This window comes from Manis pentadactyla, chromosome 9 (genome assembly GCF_030020395.1).
Source record: "Manis pentadactyla isolate mManPen7 chromosome 9, mManPen7.hap1, whole genome shotgun sequence".
Taxonomy (NCBI): Eukaryota; Metazoa; Chordata; class Mammalia; order Pholidota; family Manidae; genus Manis; species Manis pentadactyla.
The window spans coordinates 28,303,104-28,318,318 of record NC_080027.1 but is presented as its reverse complement, the minus strand read 5'-3'; positions in this window follow the sequence as shown (position 1 = coordinate 28,318,318).

Sequence of the window (15,215 nt, the reverse complement as noted above, 5' to 3'; positions counted from 1 at the left end):
TTATCATGCAGAATTAAGGAGTGATAAAGAGATTTCCAGATAAATATAAAGGGGTTTTTCTACCACTAAACTGGTACTATAAGAAATGTCAAAGTGACTTCTTAAAGAAGAAAAGCCATAACTAGAAGAAAATTATGAAGGGGAAATTTCACTGGTAATAAGCAAACATATTGTCAAGGTAGTAGATTAATCACTTAAAACATATAAAGGTTAAAAGACAAAAATAGTAATATCAATTATATCTAAAAAATTACTTAAGGAAATCACTAAATGTATAAAATATCATATACATAAAACATGGAAAAGGGGGAGTAAAAAAATATAGCACTGTTAGAATGTGTTCAAACTTAAACAAACATCAACATAACATACACTGCTATATAGGTAGGATATCGTATGAAACTTATGTTAACTGCAAACCAAAAAGTAATAGATACACAAAAAATAGACAGAAAAGAATCTAAGTATTGCACTAAAGAAATTTATCACACTCAAGGGAAGATAGAAAGAGAAGAAGAAAGGATCAAAGAAAAACTACAAAAACAACCAGACCTTTAAAAAAATGACTGAGTATATACCTATCAGTAATTATTCTAAATGTAAATGGACTAAATGCTCTAGTCAAAAGACATAGGGCTACTGAATGGACACAAGAAATAAGTGCCATCTATATACTGCCTACACGAGACTAACTTCAGACCTAAGGACACATATAAACTGAAAGTGAAAGGATAGAAACATATATTCCATGCAAATGGAAGTGAAAAAGAAAAAAGCTGGGGTAGCAGTACTTATGTGGGAAAAAAATAGACTTTAAAACAAAGACTGTAACAAGAAACAAAGAAGGACACTATGTAATGATAAAGGGTTTGATCTAGCAAGAAGATATAACAATTGTTGAGTATCTATGCACTGAAAGGAGTGCCTATATCTATATCTATATCTATATCTATCTATCTATCTATCTATATATATATATATAAAGTAAATATAAAAGGAAACATAGCAGACATAAAAGGAGACATTGACAGTAATACAATAATAATAGGTAACTTTAATACTCCCCTTATATCAATGGATAGATCATCCAGACAGAAAATCAATAAGGGAACAGTGAATTTGAATGATATGTTAGATCAGATGAACTTAACATTATATACAGAACATTCCACTGAAAACCAGAAGAATACATGTATTTTTCAAATGGACATGGAACACCCTCCAGGATAGATCACAAGTTAGGCCACAAAATAAGTCTCAATAAATTTAAAAAGATTGAAATCACACTAATGCTTTTTCCAACCACAACAGTATGAAACCAGAAATCAATTATAAGAAAATGACAGGAAGAAACATAAACATGTGGAGGCTAAACAGCATGCTACTAAACAATCAATGGGTTAATTAAAAGATTAAAAGAGAAAATTAAAAAAAATACTTAGAAACTATTGAAAATAGAAACAAATACAAATGGTTATAAGAGATTGTTATGAAAAATAATATGTCAACAAATTGAACAACCCAGAAGTGGATAAATTCCTAAAAATTTTCAATCTTCCAAGACTGAACCAAGAAGAAATAGAAAATTGGAATAGACCCATCACCCATTACTAGTAACAAAACAGAATTGGTAATCAAACAACACTCAAGTAAAAGTTCAGGAACAGATGGCTTCACAGGTGAATTATACCAAATATTTAAAGAAGAGTTAGTTCCTATACTCCTCAAACTATTCCAAAAAACTGAAGAGGAAGGAAAGCTTCCAAATTCATTCCATAGGACCAGCATCACCCTGAAACAAATAGATATAAAAATCCTCAACACGATGTAAGCAAACTGAACTAAAAAAATACATGAATCATTCACCACAACCAAGGAGAATTTATTCCAGGTATGCAAGGATAGTGCAATATCCACAAAATCAATGTGATACACCCCATTAAGAAAAGTATAAAAAACATATATATATGATCATCTTAATAAATACAGAAAAGCATTTGACAAAATTCAACAGCCATTCATGATAAAAACTCAACAGAATAGAGGGGGAACATACCTCAACAAAATAAAAGCCTATCTAACAAATGAACAGCTAACATCAATGGTGAAAAGTAAAAAGCTTTTCCCTTAAGATCAGAAACAGGACAAGGATGCCCACTTTCACCACTTTCATACAAGATAGCTCTGGAAGTCCCAACTATAGCAATCAGACACTGTTGGTGGGAATGTAATATGGTACAGCCAATGGAAATAGTATGAAGTTTCTTCAGAAAATAAAAATAGAAATACCATACAATCCAGTCATTCCGCTTCTGGGAATTTACCTCAGGAAAACAAGCTCACTAATTTGAAAAGGTGTATGCACTAGTATGTTTATTGCTGCATTATTTGTAACAGCCATGGTATGGAAGCAACCCAAATGTCCATTGAGAGATGAATGGATAAAGAAGATGTGGTACATATATGCAAATGGAGATTAGTCATAAAAAAGAAGGAAATTTTGCCATTTGCAACAATATGAATGAATCTAGAGGATATGTGAAGTGAAATAAGACAAAGACAATGTATCATTATATACCAAAATAATATTGTGTATCAATTACATTGCAATAAAAAGAGAAGCTACACTAATCTAAGAAGTCTAAATAGCAATTACCTCTGTGTAGGGGGTATTATGAGAAGAGCTTAAGGGAGTCTGTCTACATATTGGAAATATTACATATTTTGATCTGAGAAATGTATTACAGATTATTATATATTTAGGTGTTATATAAATTGTGTGATGTATTTAGTATTTAGCATTTTCCTCTACATGCAAATATCGAAAGAACAAAGGACAGATAAAGAGCCAAGGAAGGAAATGGAGAAATAACAATGACATTAATTGAAAGCTGACAGAACTAAGAAAAGATGTGGAAGAAATAAAGAAGCCATCACAACAATGAAGATTAAACTGGAATAATGCTGAAAACCTAGGGAGACAGAGTTTAGGAATGAGAAAAGTAAAGAAAATGAACTAGTAAAATGTTAAAAAGAATTAAAATGTACATGGCTGTGTTAACTTGATGATATACTTCAATGAGCCATTCATTTATAATTTATGTAGTTTTCTATATGAATGCTATACTTCAATAAAAATATTTATTAAAAAACTTATGTACCCTAAAGAAATATCATAACACATAAACATAATAATAAAAATGTAGTTGTAGATTTTTATTTCTTTTACTGATCCTAGACTGAAAGCATTTTAATCTGCACCAATGGTAGTCTGGATTTAGGAAGAATTTCAGCGAGTGAGAAGCCATCATCTAAATCAGAAAATAAAAATCCCTAAATCATATTAGTCCTGTGTACTGATATACTGACCTAGCTCAGACAATTTCTTGACACTCAGTCTGTCTTCCCACTAGCAAAATAATCAGTTCACCTGGAGACAAGAGTTATTTGGAGAACTTCAGACAAAAACCCATCAGCAAATTGAATGCACCTCTTTTCAAACAGAAATATTGACAACATGTGGAAATTGTTCTTAATTAAATCTTACAAATTGGAGAAATAGGTTGTAGTTGGGTTTCTGGAGGGAAAAGATGAGATTAAAACCCAGCAGCTTCTAAGTGTAAGGTGGTATCCTGGATTGGATCTTGGAACATAAAGCAGACATTAGTGGAAAAACTGGTGAAATTAACATGCAGACAGCCTAGAGTTTAGGTAATATTTTAGCAATGTTGGCTTCTTAGTTTTAACAAATGTACCACATAAGGCATGATTAGAATTAGGGGAAAGTGTGTGACAGATATATGGGAACTCCCCCTGCTACCTGTGCAACTTTTTGTAAATTAAAATTATTTCAAAATAATACCACTGACTTCAACTTATGAAAATAAATATTTTTTGATTTGATGCCAACTTTTCAGAGAATTCTTAAAACTGTTGTAAGGTATACTTACGGTTTCCAAAATTTTCACCTGTTGCTTAGACTAGATTGTTAGAATGCATTGTCCCTTCATCAATAATAACTTTGTATTTGATCTAGTGCCATCTGGATATTTTAAGTCAGATACCCATTTTTAAATTCTCACTCAGATATGCTTGCAGTTAAAATTTTTTAAGATAGATGACAATCTCCCATCTGTGCAATAGACAGTGGGTGCATCCCTCCCTGCTGGCATAAAACATGTAATTATGCCAGGAAAGAAAAGGTGGGGAGAGGTGTTCTCTGCCTTGTGACTCTTTGTTTACATTCAATAGCTTCTATGTGTAAATCACTCAGGGCCTAGACCACAGTACATTCTGAGAATTCAGCCAGGTTAGTAGCAAGACTGGATACTCCTCAGGCATGCAAAAGCAAGCCTGTTTGAGGCCTGGGTGATGCTAAGTGGGGCATTCTGAATAATCCCTCTGAAGATCCCGCCACCTAAAAGATTCATTGCTCCAGCTTATCTCCCTTACCTTTCTGGATATTTCAAGTAACTCTTGCCCCTAGCTTTGGACACAACTTCCCTTTCTGGAGAATTGACCGATTATGCATCACTTCTTGATCAAGTCTTTCTGTGCTCTCTCAACCCAGGTCTTCTAAGTTCCCTGAATTCTCCATGGGGATGCTCAGACCACCTATTCTGATTCATTTGATGGGGAATTACAATTTCACCAGACATATGTACCCTCCCCCCTACACACAATTAGTCTACTTTGGAAAAGCTAGGAGCCTTCAGGGTGCTCCAAGAGAGAAAGTCATCAGTGGGTAAGAGGATTCCAGGATTCATAATGAACAAGAAAGACAATTTTACCCAAAGCAGATGGAAAATCAACACCTTTCCCAGAAATAAGCCAATGATCCCTCCTGATCGGAAGCCTTTGAAAACAGCATTATGTTATCTTATGGAAATCTCAGATTATTTATCAATAAAATGAGATAAATATTACCTATATCACAGGGCTATTCTGAAGGTTTTTTTAGAGTGTAGCAAGTAGTGGTACAGTTAGAGGTATGTAAACACACAGTAAGTAGTAGTTATTTTTCATGTCATTTTTTGTATCATGTCAGAATATTTTTAAGTATTGGATTTGTTTTTCAAACGTGCTGCCCTGCAACTTACTCACTACTTGTTCATGTGGATGATGCCATCCATGGCAGCAGGGAAGGGAGGAAGTTTTAATAATCTTAGAGTGCTTTGAGTTTCTAAAGTCTAAGCCCTGTCTAAACACAGGACACGGAAAACACACAAGGTCTCAGAGCTCTACACCCCATGTTGGAGACCGTGTAGCATCTTGACACAGAAGGGAGGGGAGACTTTGAGGAAAAGCTAGAATAGAAGTGAGGCCCCTGATAAGGGGACCTTCATGCTGCCTTCCAGACACAGTCCAAGTGAAAGAGAGCTATGAAAATCCCAGATGGGTGCAGACCACCTGCCCAGTGAGTGGTCCCCAGGAAGCTCTTTAAGCTCAAAACCAAAAGAAAAGAATGCAGAGAGGCAGTAAAATAATAGAGGAAGCATCCCAGGTAGAGAATTCCAGATGGGGGAACCTTGGTAGATCTGAGGGACTCCACCTAGGTCGTTGTGATTTCGGCCTGGTAAGAAAAGGGCAGAATGTGGCAAAGAAAAAAAGACTAGAGAAGAAAAAGGGTATAAAGCCCACAAGTCCCTGGGGCCAGAATGAGGAACTTAGATGTGAGAAGAATGGAGCGATGCCATGACATGACATCAGTAACATATTTTAGAGGATCGCTCTGGCTGCTCTGCGGGCAGAGACTGGAAAGTCTCAGGAACCAAAGCAGGAAGCAGATTAGAAGTCCATGGTAACCATCCAAAGGAAAGACTGATTTGGAGCAACGGAAATAAAGAGAACTGAACACAGTTGAGTTATATTTCGGAGGTTGTAGGCTGAACAATCCGCCCGACCCTCGCAAAGATGTCCATAACTAATCTCTGGAATATGTGAACATGTTACGTTACATGGCAAAAGAGACTTTACAGATGTAATTAAGGTTACGTATCAAAGTGAGAAGACTGTCTTGGATTAGCCAGGGGGTCCAATCTAATCATATGTGTCATTATAAGTAGAATTCTTAACTCTCTCGAGCTGGAAGCACAAGGGAACTTTAGAGGGATTATAATATAAAGAGAAGTCAGATATTCAAAGTGTAGGAAAGATTTGACAGGCTGTTGCCAGCTCTCATACAGCAGAGGCTGTGCCTAAACTCAGGTGTCTGACACAACTCACAGAGCTCCCAGACACCCCTATGTGGGCCAGTGCAGAAGAATGTCTCCTGTGTGCCCAATGGTGTCTAAAGAGACGGCAGCAGTGAATATTTTTATTCCCAGATGGTTCGGGGGTGTCAAAAAGATCCTGTGATCTACAGAAAGGAAGAGAAATCTGGTTGAAAGAATGATGACTCCCCAAGGCCACCCAGCTCCACCCTGTCACCTTGTTACTCTGTGCTGACAGACACGGCCCTGGAGGAAGAATCTGGGGAGACTTCAAACTGACTTGGAGGAGGGGGAACTTGAAATATAAATTCCGTTCAGATCTAGAAGAATAAAATAAACGTACATTTCTTACACATGTGAATTCTGGACTGCCATTCATACACATATAATGAAATCACTGTCGTCACCACCACCACCACCACCGCTGCCATCCTCACAGAAGCCTGAGAGGCAAATCACAAGTCCAGAGAGTAAAACAGGGCGAGTGGAGGTGAAGATATGTGGCAGAAAGTGAAAGCCATGTTATCCTGAAAAGCATTTAATAATGTCTATAATTGATGAATGAATAAGTTGTTAATCTGAAACCAATATGATATTGTATATAAACTATATTTCAACAAAAGAATAAGTGGAAGTTATAGAGGTCCCACCACTAGGTTGTTGGTGAGAGGGCAGGTGCTAGACTACGACACCCCAGGCCTCATGCTGTGGCTTTCATGCTTTACTTCCTAATCTACCCTTCTGTAGCCATGCTGCAGTAATTGCTTATTCACTGACTTTTTTCTGTAATTATTTTTCTCCAATTTGTTCATCAGCTTTTCTGATTACCAAATGACATGCTTTGAATCTGGCAAGCTAACTGACTTTATGATGAATGGTTATAAATGCACATATTTATTTTCCTTCTTAACAAACATTTTTAAAAGCTAATTCATCTAGAGCTACCTGCTGAACCATGCCATCACTGAAATGGATTTAGGAAAGGACACATTCTATAATAATATTTAGTTAAGGATACACATGAGACCTAATACCTTCATGAGAATTCATCTCTTATTCTCCTTGAAACTACTCGGACAAATCTTTGCTCTTTTGGCTCTATGACTATAAAATTAGGATGGTCTCAGAGTAACTTGGGATAAAATAGTGTGTGCTTTAAAAAATTTTTGGAACACTCCTGCAAAGGAGTTGGTATTGGACTCATCCTCAAAATGTGGAAATAGAGGATTGGAAAGGCAACTAACTGCACACATGGACAATTCAGGGGAAACCAGACAAGAAACTTCTCTTAGTAGGTACCTCTGAGCAGTGGGAATGGTAAGGACAGAGTGATATTAGCACCCTTCTCCACTGTTGGAATTTCATTTGTACTAAGAGCACACAATAATTTTAAAATTTCAAAAAATAAAATTACCTAATAATTATGACTTCCCTGTTCCTTACTTTCATTTAAATACACTTGAATAACTCGTGGTTATCTTCACCTCCCAAATTGTTTCCTGGTTTCTGTCAACTGAATGTTCAGTTCAGTTGATATTCCTTTGAACCCTTTTTCTCATTTTTTTCTGCTACATTAGCCATCTATTTTTTCAACAATTATTCAATCAAGGGTAATTATCCAACACCTATGTGCTCAGCATTGTACTAGACATTATGGAAGGTACAGAAAAATGCTAAAGTAGTAATAAAAAATAACAATGGATAATGTTTATTGAGTACTTTTATGCCAGAGACTATTTTAAGAGCTTTACATGAACTACCTCTTTTCATTGCTCACAAGAACTCAGTGAAGTATACAGTTATTCTCTCCATTTTATAAATAATGAAATTAAGTTTTAGAGAAATTAAGGACATTGCCCAAGGTCAAACAACTAGTAAGAGATAACTAGGATTTGAATGCAACCTGTTTCATGACTGCTCAGCTTCTTAGGCAGCTTTTGGTAGAGTTTACTGCAGAGCTGGACATGAGTTACACACAGAGTAGCCTACTAAAAGTCATCCCAAGTAGTATCAAGCAAAGATCACAGTGTATGACTAGCATGATGCCTGTCACATCAAAAATATGCAGTCTAGGACTGTGGAATAGACTAAACAAATGAATGCAAAAGAACACAGGTGTTCAGTACTGCAGAAATTCAGAGAAGGTCAGCAACAGAGATTATAGTCAAGGAAGACTTTGTGAGGAATAGGGGCTTTTAAGCTGGAGACGGGCAATAGTTAGAAAGGAAAACCAGGCAGGGCATGAGCAAAAGTTTAGGGTAAGAGTGAGTCATGTGTGTTTCTCCAACAGGAAGGGGAGGGCATGGCTTGCACATTGAGTGCATACTGAAGATCAGTGAGAAGTAAGTCTGAGAAGACAGGGGAAGGAGCCGTGAAACTGGTACTTTGGAAGCCTGGCTCAGCAGACTAGATTTAATGTGGTGTGAAAGTGGGCTGATGGTAATAAAAGGAACAATACATAGGCTTTACAGTTGGTCTTGTTCTTTCAAAGTCATTACCTCTCTTAATGTGCTTGTGGAATATTAATCTAGCAGGAAATACACTGGAAGAAAGGAGACTTAGAATCCTTGAGGTCCATTAGGACTTTACTATTAGCCAGAAGTACACGGAGGACAGTCTGAGTTGGGGTCAGAATAATTAAGGTGAAATGAAGGGTATAATAGCCATTGAATGTCTACTGTGTCAGAGACATTATATCTGCTCTATAATGTTCAAAATAATTATATCCTGCCCATGGTGTTCTGACATGAACTCAAGGCCGGGTTCAAACCCTTACTGATTATGTGATATTAGAAACATTCATTGCCTCATTTGTACAACAAAATACTTGCTGAGCACCTACTATGTGCCAGGCATTGGGCTAGGTCTCTGGGATAGACTGCTGAATAATGCAGTCCCTGCACTGATGGAATTCACAGTCTATGAAGGAGACTGGTGTTAATATACACATAATACTAGTTTCCTATTGCTGCTGTAACACAAACTTAGTAGCTTAAAACTAAACAATAAAAACAAACAAACAAACACAGACCTAGTTTATTTTTCAGTGTTTGTAGTTCAGAAGTCCATGCTTGCTCAGATGGTTTCTCAGCTCCTGTTTTCACAAGGCCATAATTAAGGTATTAACCAGGTGGGCTCTTGCTGGAAAGTTTTGGGAAGCATCTCCTCCAAGCTCATTCAGATTGCTGGGAGAATCTAGCTGCTTCTGGCTGGAGGTCTGAGGCCCACTTCTTTGCTCTCTACCAATCAGGAGCCGAGCCTCCTTACCTCCTCCTAAGGTCTCTCTCCATCCTAGCACACAGGCCCCTACACTGCAGAGCCAGTGGCAGCCTGCCACACCCTTCTCACACTTGAAATCTGACTTGGCATATCAGCTGTCTCTGAAGTCCTCCTCCAAATCCAGTTGAAAGCTCTCTCCTTTTAAGTGCTCATGTGATTAGACTGAATCCACCTGGAAATTCAGAAATTTTCTCTAGTTTAAGGTCAGTGACCTTAATCACATCTGCAAAGTCCATTTTGCCATGTGTCCTGTCGATGACTTTGAGCCCTGGGCAAGTTCACTATGGATTCAATGAGACCAAAGAATAACAATGGAAAGTTCTTCAAGTGAAAGGGTTTATACCCAACATTATTCCAATGATGGCAGGTCAATCACTAGAATCATCCACTCAGAGTGAGTCTGCATGCAGCAAGCTGGTCTCTGCCTCTGGGCCTCTGTCCCTGCAGCTGTCTCAGTCTCTGTCCTCGGCACTGCCACCACTCCAGCCTCTGCTCTGCTCTCCTGCAGCCATGCCTCCATGTAGCACAGAGCAGTGGGTACAGCTCTTTATAGAGTCAATAACAACATATAGCCCACACATGTGTAGTGAGCAAGCTGACCAGGGCCAGGTGAAAATCCTGGCTATAAGAACCTTCACTTTATCCACACCATGTAACATAACATATTCACAAGTTCCAGAGATTAGGGTAGGAATATCTTTGGGGGTGGGGTGGATTGTTCAGCCTCCCTAACCTTAAAAATATATTTCAAATACATTCATTTTTCTTTATTTCTACTGCCCCAACCCAGTCTTTCACACAGACTGTTTCCATGGACTTCTAACCAGTTTCCTTGCTTCTGTGCTTGCCTCTTTTCCAATCCTTTCCCACAGAGCAATCAGAGTCATCTAAAATTGGTTACTCACGTCACGTCCCTCTATAGCTTCCATTGTTCAGTTCTGAGCTTAGAGATTTTTGTTGACCACTGTGGATAAAGTGAAGGTTCCTGTGCCCAGGATTCTCACCTGGCCCTGGTTGGCCCACTCACTACACACGTGTGGGCAACACATTGTTATTGACTGTATATAAAGAACTCCTCCCAGTGCTCTAATCAACACTGTGGCAAGGCGCTGCACAACTACAGGGTTACAGGAGAGCAGAGGCTGGAATGGTGGCACTGCTGAGGACAGAGACTGACACAGCTGGTGGGGCAGAGAGGCCCAGAGGCAGAGACTGGCTTGCTGCATGCAGACTCGCTCTGAGTGGACGGGATTCTAGAGATTGACCTGCCACCATGGAAATAAAGTTGGGTATAAACCCTTCTACCCCAAGAATGTTCCACTGTCATTTCTTTGGTGTCATTGAATACATAGTGAACTTGTCCAGGACTGAAACCCATTGGCAGGACACCACTCATTAGAAAACTAGTCTTATTCCCTTCATAGTTGTGGGGAAAATGGAAGTTCTAGGATGAGAATCCTCAGCTGACCCTAAACTTCTTGATGGTATAATTGGCCTACTGCTAAGCTAATGCTCCAACACCCGTAAATAATGAGCTGTTATTGACTGAGTCACTACATAAAGAGCTCTGCCCAGTGCTCTGGGTGGAGGTAGAGATGCATGGATTAGGGACCTGCAGACTGCTGGATGCAGATGTGATTCTAGTGTTTGACCTACCACTGTGAGAATAAAGCCGGGTATAAACCCTTTCACCCCAAGAATGTTCCATTGTCATTTCTTAGTCTTATTAAATCCATGGTGAACCTGTCCAGGGCTGAAATCCTCAGGGGAGACAATACCACTTTATAATTATAATAGATAAGAATAAGCATAGCACTTACTGAGTACCAGGCATTGTTCTAAAATCTTTAAATATAGTGTCTTGCCAATGGGTTTCAGCCCCGGGCAAGTTCACTGTGGATTCAACGTGACCAAAGAAAATGACAGCAAAATGTTCTTAGGGTGAAAGGGTTATACCCAACTTTATTTCCAGGTGGCAGGTCAGTCACTAGAATCCCATCCACTCAGAGCGAGTCTGCATGCAGCAAGCCAGTCTCTGCCTCTGGGCCTGTCTGCCTGCACAGCCATCCTCTAGACCTCTGTCCTCAGCTCTCCTGCAGCCTTGTAGCAGTGCCACCATGTCACCCAGAGCACTGGGTGGAGCTCTTTATATAGAGTCAATAGCAACATATTGCCCACACATGTGCAGTGAGCTAGCCAACCAGGGCCAGTTAAGAATCCTGGCCACAGGAACTTTTATTTTATCCACATATAGTAATGCATTTAATTTTCTCAAGAATGCTCTGAGGTAAGTCCTATTATTACTTCCATTTTAGAGATGAAGAAACTAAGGCCCAGAGAGGCTAAATAACTTGTCTAAGGTGATAGTCAGCAGGTAGAACCCAAGGCATTTGACTCCATAGTCAATGCTTTTAAGCAACTTGTAATATTGCAACTATTTGTGTGTAATGAGGTACTCACTCACATGTTTGTTTACTGTGCTCCCAAAGAAGTCCATACCCTAAGTCCCCAAATCTGTGAATATGTTATATTACATGGCAAATGAATTTTGCAGATACAATTATGGTTATTTCTCATCTGGCTTTAAGTTAGGAAGACTATTCTGATTATCCAGATGGGCTCAATCTAATTACACAAGCCTTCTAAAGGAAGTAACTGTCTCCAGCTGGAAGCAAGAGTGCAGAGGGAGGGGAAGTCAGAGAAAGAGCTGGAGGGGGAACTGAAGCCTCTGTTGCTAGAGGGACCCCCTGGGAGCCATGGAAAGGGATGCTGTCAATCTCCAGGAACAAAGACCAGCAAAAAAAAGTGGGACCTCAGTTCCATAATCATAAGGAACTTGAAAGAACTCTGCCAACATTCTTAATGAGCTTGGAAAGGGACTCACCCCCAGAACCGTCCAAAGGAAGCTCATCCCTGCCAATATCTTGATTTTATCCTGTGAGACTCTAAACTGAGAACCAGGTGAGCCTCACTGTACCCAGACTTTTGACCTTAGGAACTGAGAGAATGGATGTTGTTTCAGACTGCTAAATTTGAGGTAATTTGTTACAGTAGCATTAGTTTTCTATTATAGAGTATGGGGAAAATGAAAGTTCCTATGGCCAGGATCCTCACCTGAACCTAAACTACTTGATGATGTAACTGTCCTACAGCTAGGCCACTGCTGCCACACCCTAGACTATAAGCTATTGACTGAGTCACTATATAAAGAGCTCTGCCCAGTGCTCTGGGCAGAGGCAGAGAAGAAGGAGGATTACAGATCTGCAGACTGTTGGATGCACACATAATTCCAGTGTTGGACCTATCGCCGGGAGAACAAGCTGGGTAATAAACCTTTTATCCCAGGAACGTTCCATTGTCATTCCTCGGTCTCACTGGATCCACAGTGAGCTCGCCCAGGGCTGAAACCCATTGGCAAGACACACAGGTTAACTAATCAGGCCTTGGTTATGATTCAAAGTGGGAGAAATGAAAAAAATATGGGATATCAATAGTAACAAAGGTTTTAGGATTGAGAAACTGGACAGGGAAAGAATTATAGTTCAAGAGTTCATCTTTTAATATATTAGGCTTGCAATATGTCAAACTATATCAGTGGTGTGTTTCAGTTCAGAGCTTAGAAGATAGGTCTTGGGTTTGGAACAAGCATTTGGGGGTCACTGACATGTAGCATCATTTCCTTCATCTATAAAACAGATAATACTAGTTATGGTAAGGGGTTGTTACGAGAAGCAAATGGCATAATGTATAAAAAATACTAGAACAGTGTCTGAAATTTGCTAAGTACCCAACAAAGGCTTGGTGTATTATAATTTCAAATTTCCTCATGAGGAAACTGATACTCAGTTTCAGAAACTTACTCATGTGCCTGGCAAATGGAGCCAAGTCTTAAACCCAGATCTGCCTACTCTGCAGTATGCTCTCTTTCCAACATGAATCTCCAGATTGCTTTCTTTAATTGTCAGGGTTTTTGGTTAGAAACATGAGAAACCATATCCGACTAAGTGATTCAGAGAAAGTAAACCATTCAGTGCCTTGCAGAATTTTAGAAAAGTTGGAGAACTAGGCTAGGAAAACAGAAACCAAGAGAAGCCAAGCATCAAGAAGCAGCCAGAAGATCTGCTAGGTGAGCCTCCCTCTGCCACCAGATAGAACTAAGCCATGCAGTAGGCACTGGTGCCACCAAAGGCACTGAATGTTGGGCATGCTGTCACACTGGTCTGGCTCCACTTGTGACTGCCAACTCTAAAACTTCTGGACTGACCTTGGTCTCCTCTTTCTTTGAATCACACCTTCCACATTAAGTTCTGGCTTGGGGCATATTACCAAAGATACGTTATGGGCTGCATCCTATCTTCCCTGCCCCCAGTTTCATATGCTGAGGCCCTAACCCAAGTACCTCAGAATGTGACATTTGGAGATAGGATCTTCACAAAATTAAATTAAAATGAGGTCATTAGGGCTCTTCCTAATCAAATATGATTGATGTCTTTATAGGAAAGGAAATTTGGTCACAGACACATACAGATGAAAGGCAATGTCAAGACACAGGGAGAAGACATCTACAAACCAAGTGGAGAGGCCTGAAATAGCTCTCAGAAGAAGCCAACTCTACTGCCACCTTGGTCTTGAACTTCCAGACTCCAGAGCTGTGCAGAAATAAATCACTAGGGCTTAAGCAGCCCAGTCTGTGGTGCTTTGTTATGGCAGCCTTTGCAAACTAACACAGACACGAAAGGCAGGCAGACAGTAATCCATGGCTCTGTCTGTGCTTCATCTTTCCCCGTTGACAGCAGGTCATCTATTCTCTGCATGAGAATCAGGTCCAGGATACCAAATATTGCTTTTAATCTGTTCCTGTCCTTTAACAGCTCTCAAAATTTCCACATAATATAACAGACATGATAATATGGGGAAAGCTGCTACAGTAATGCAAGTTCCCTAATAAAAGTAATGATTAAGGAGCCGATTCTTCACACTGACTTTTTATGAAAGACTTGAACCCTTCAGACAAATTCACCCCTAAAAACTCCATTTTAAAACAACTTTGGGTATTGAACAGATAATTGTGCAATTAGATAACAATACATTTCTCTTTAATCTGTGTTCTCTCTGGCATTCCTTTTTCTAACAAATGAAAATTCTACCTACCTGCTTTCTTAGTCCAGAAACCTGAGATATTTTTTACTACTTTTTCAAATTCCTCATTCAATTAATCACCATCTGCTGTTGGCTCAACTACCTAAAATAGTTGTCTACCCTATCCACTTCTCCCATGCTTTCTGCTACTCTAGCAGCACACCATCGTCTCCCTGCAAAATTGCCACCATAAAATCCTCATTATCCTCCCTCATGCCAGGCTCCATTCCTGCAATCTTCTCTGTATTCCAGCCAGAGTGTTTCTTCTATAGGGCAACTTGGTTCTGACAAGTGCTTAAATCCTTCTCTCGCTTTCCATGGCCCTTAGAGAATAAAGATGGGAACGTCTTTGCCTAGTTTACGTCGTGATTGGGCCCCTGGTCTTTGCCTCCCTCTGTAGTTTTACCTCTTTTCTTTCTCCCAAACTCACTCTTCACTTCTGCCACGCTACCAACATCTAGTTTCTCTTTTGTGCTATGTCCAGGCCTTTGTATTCAGGATTCCCTCTATCTAGAAGACTTTGCCTTCTCTTGCCAGAATTCCCCTTAAGTACTTAAAATTTCATTTGATATCAGCTCTCAGTGC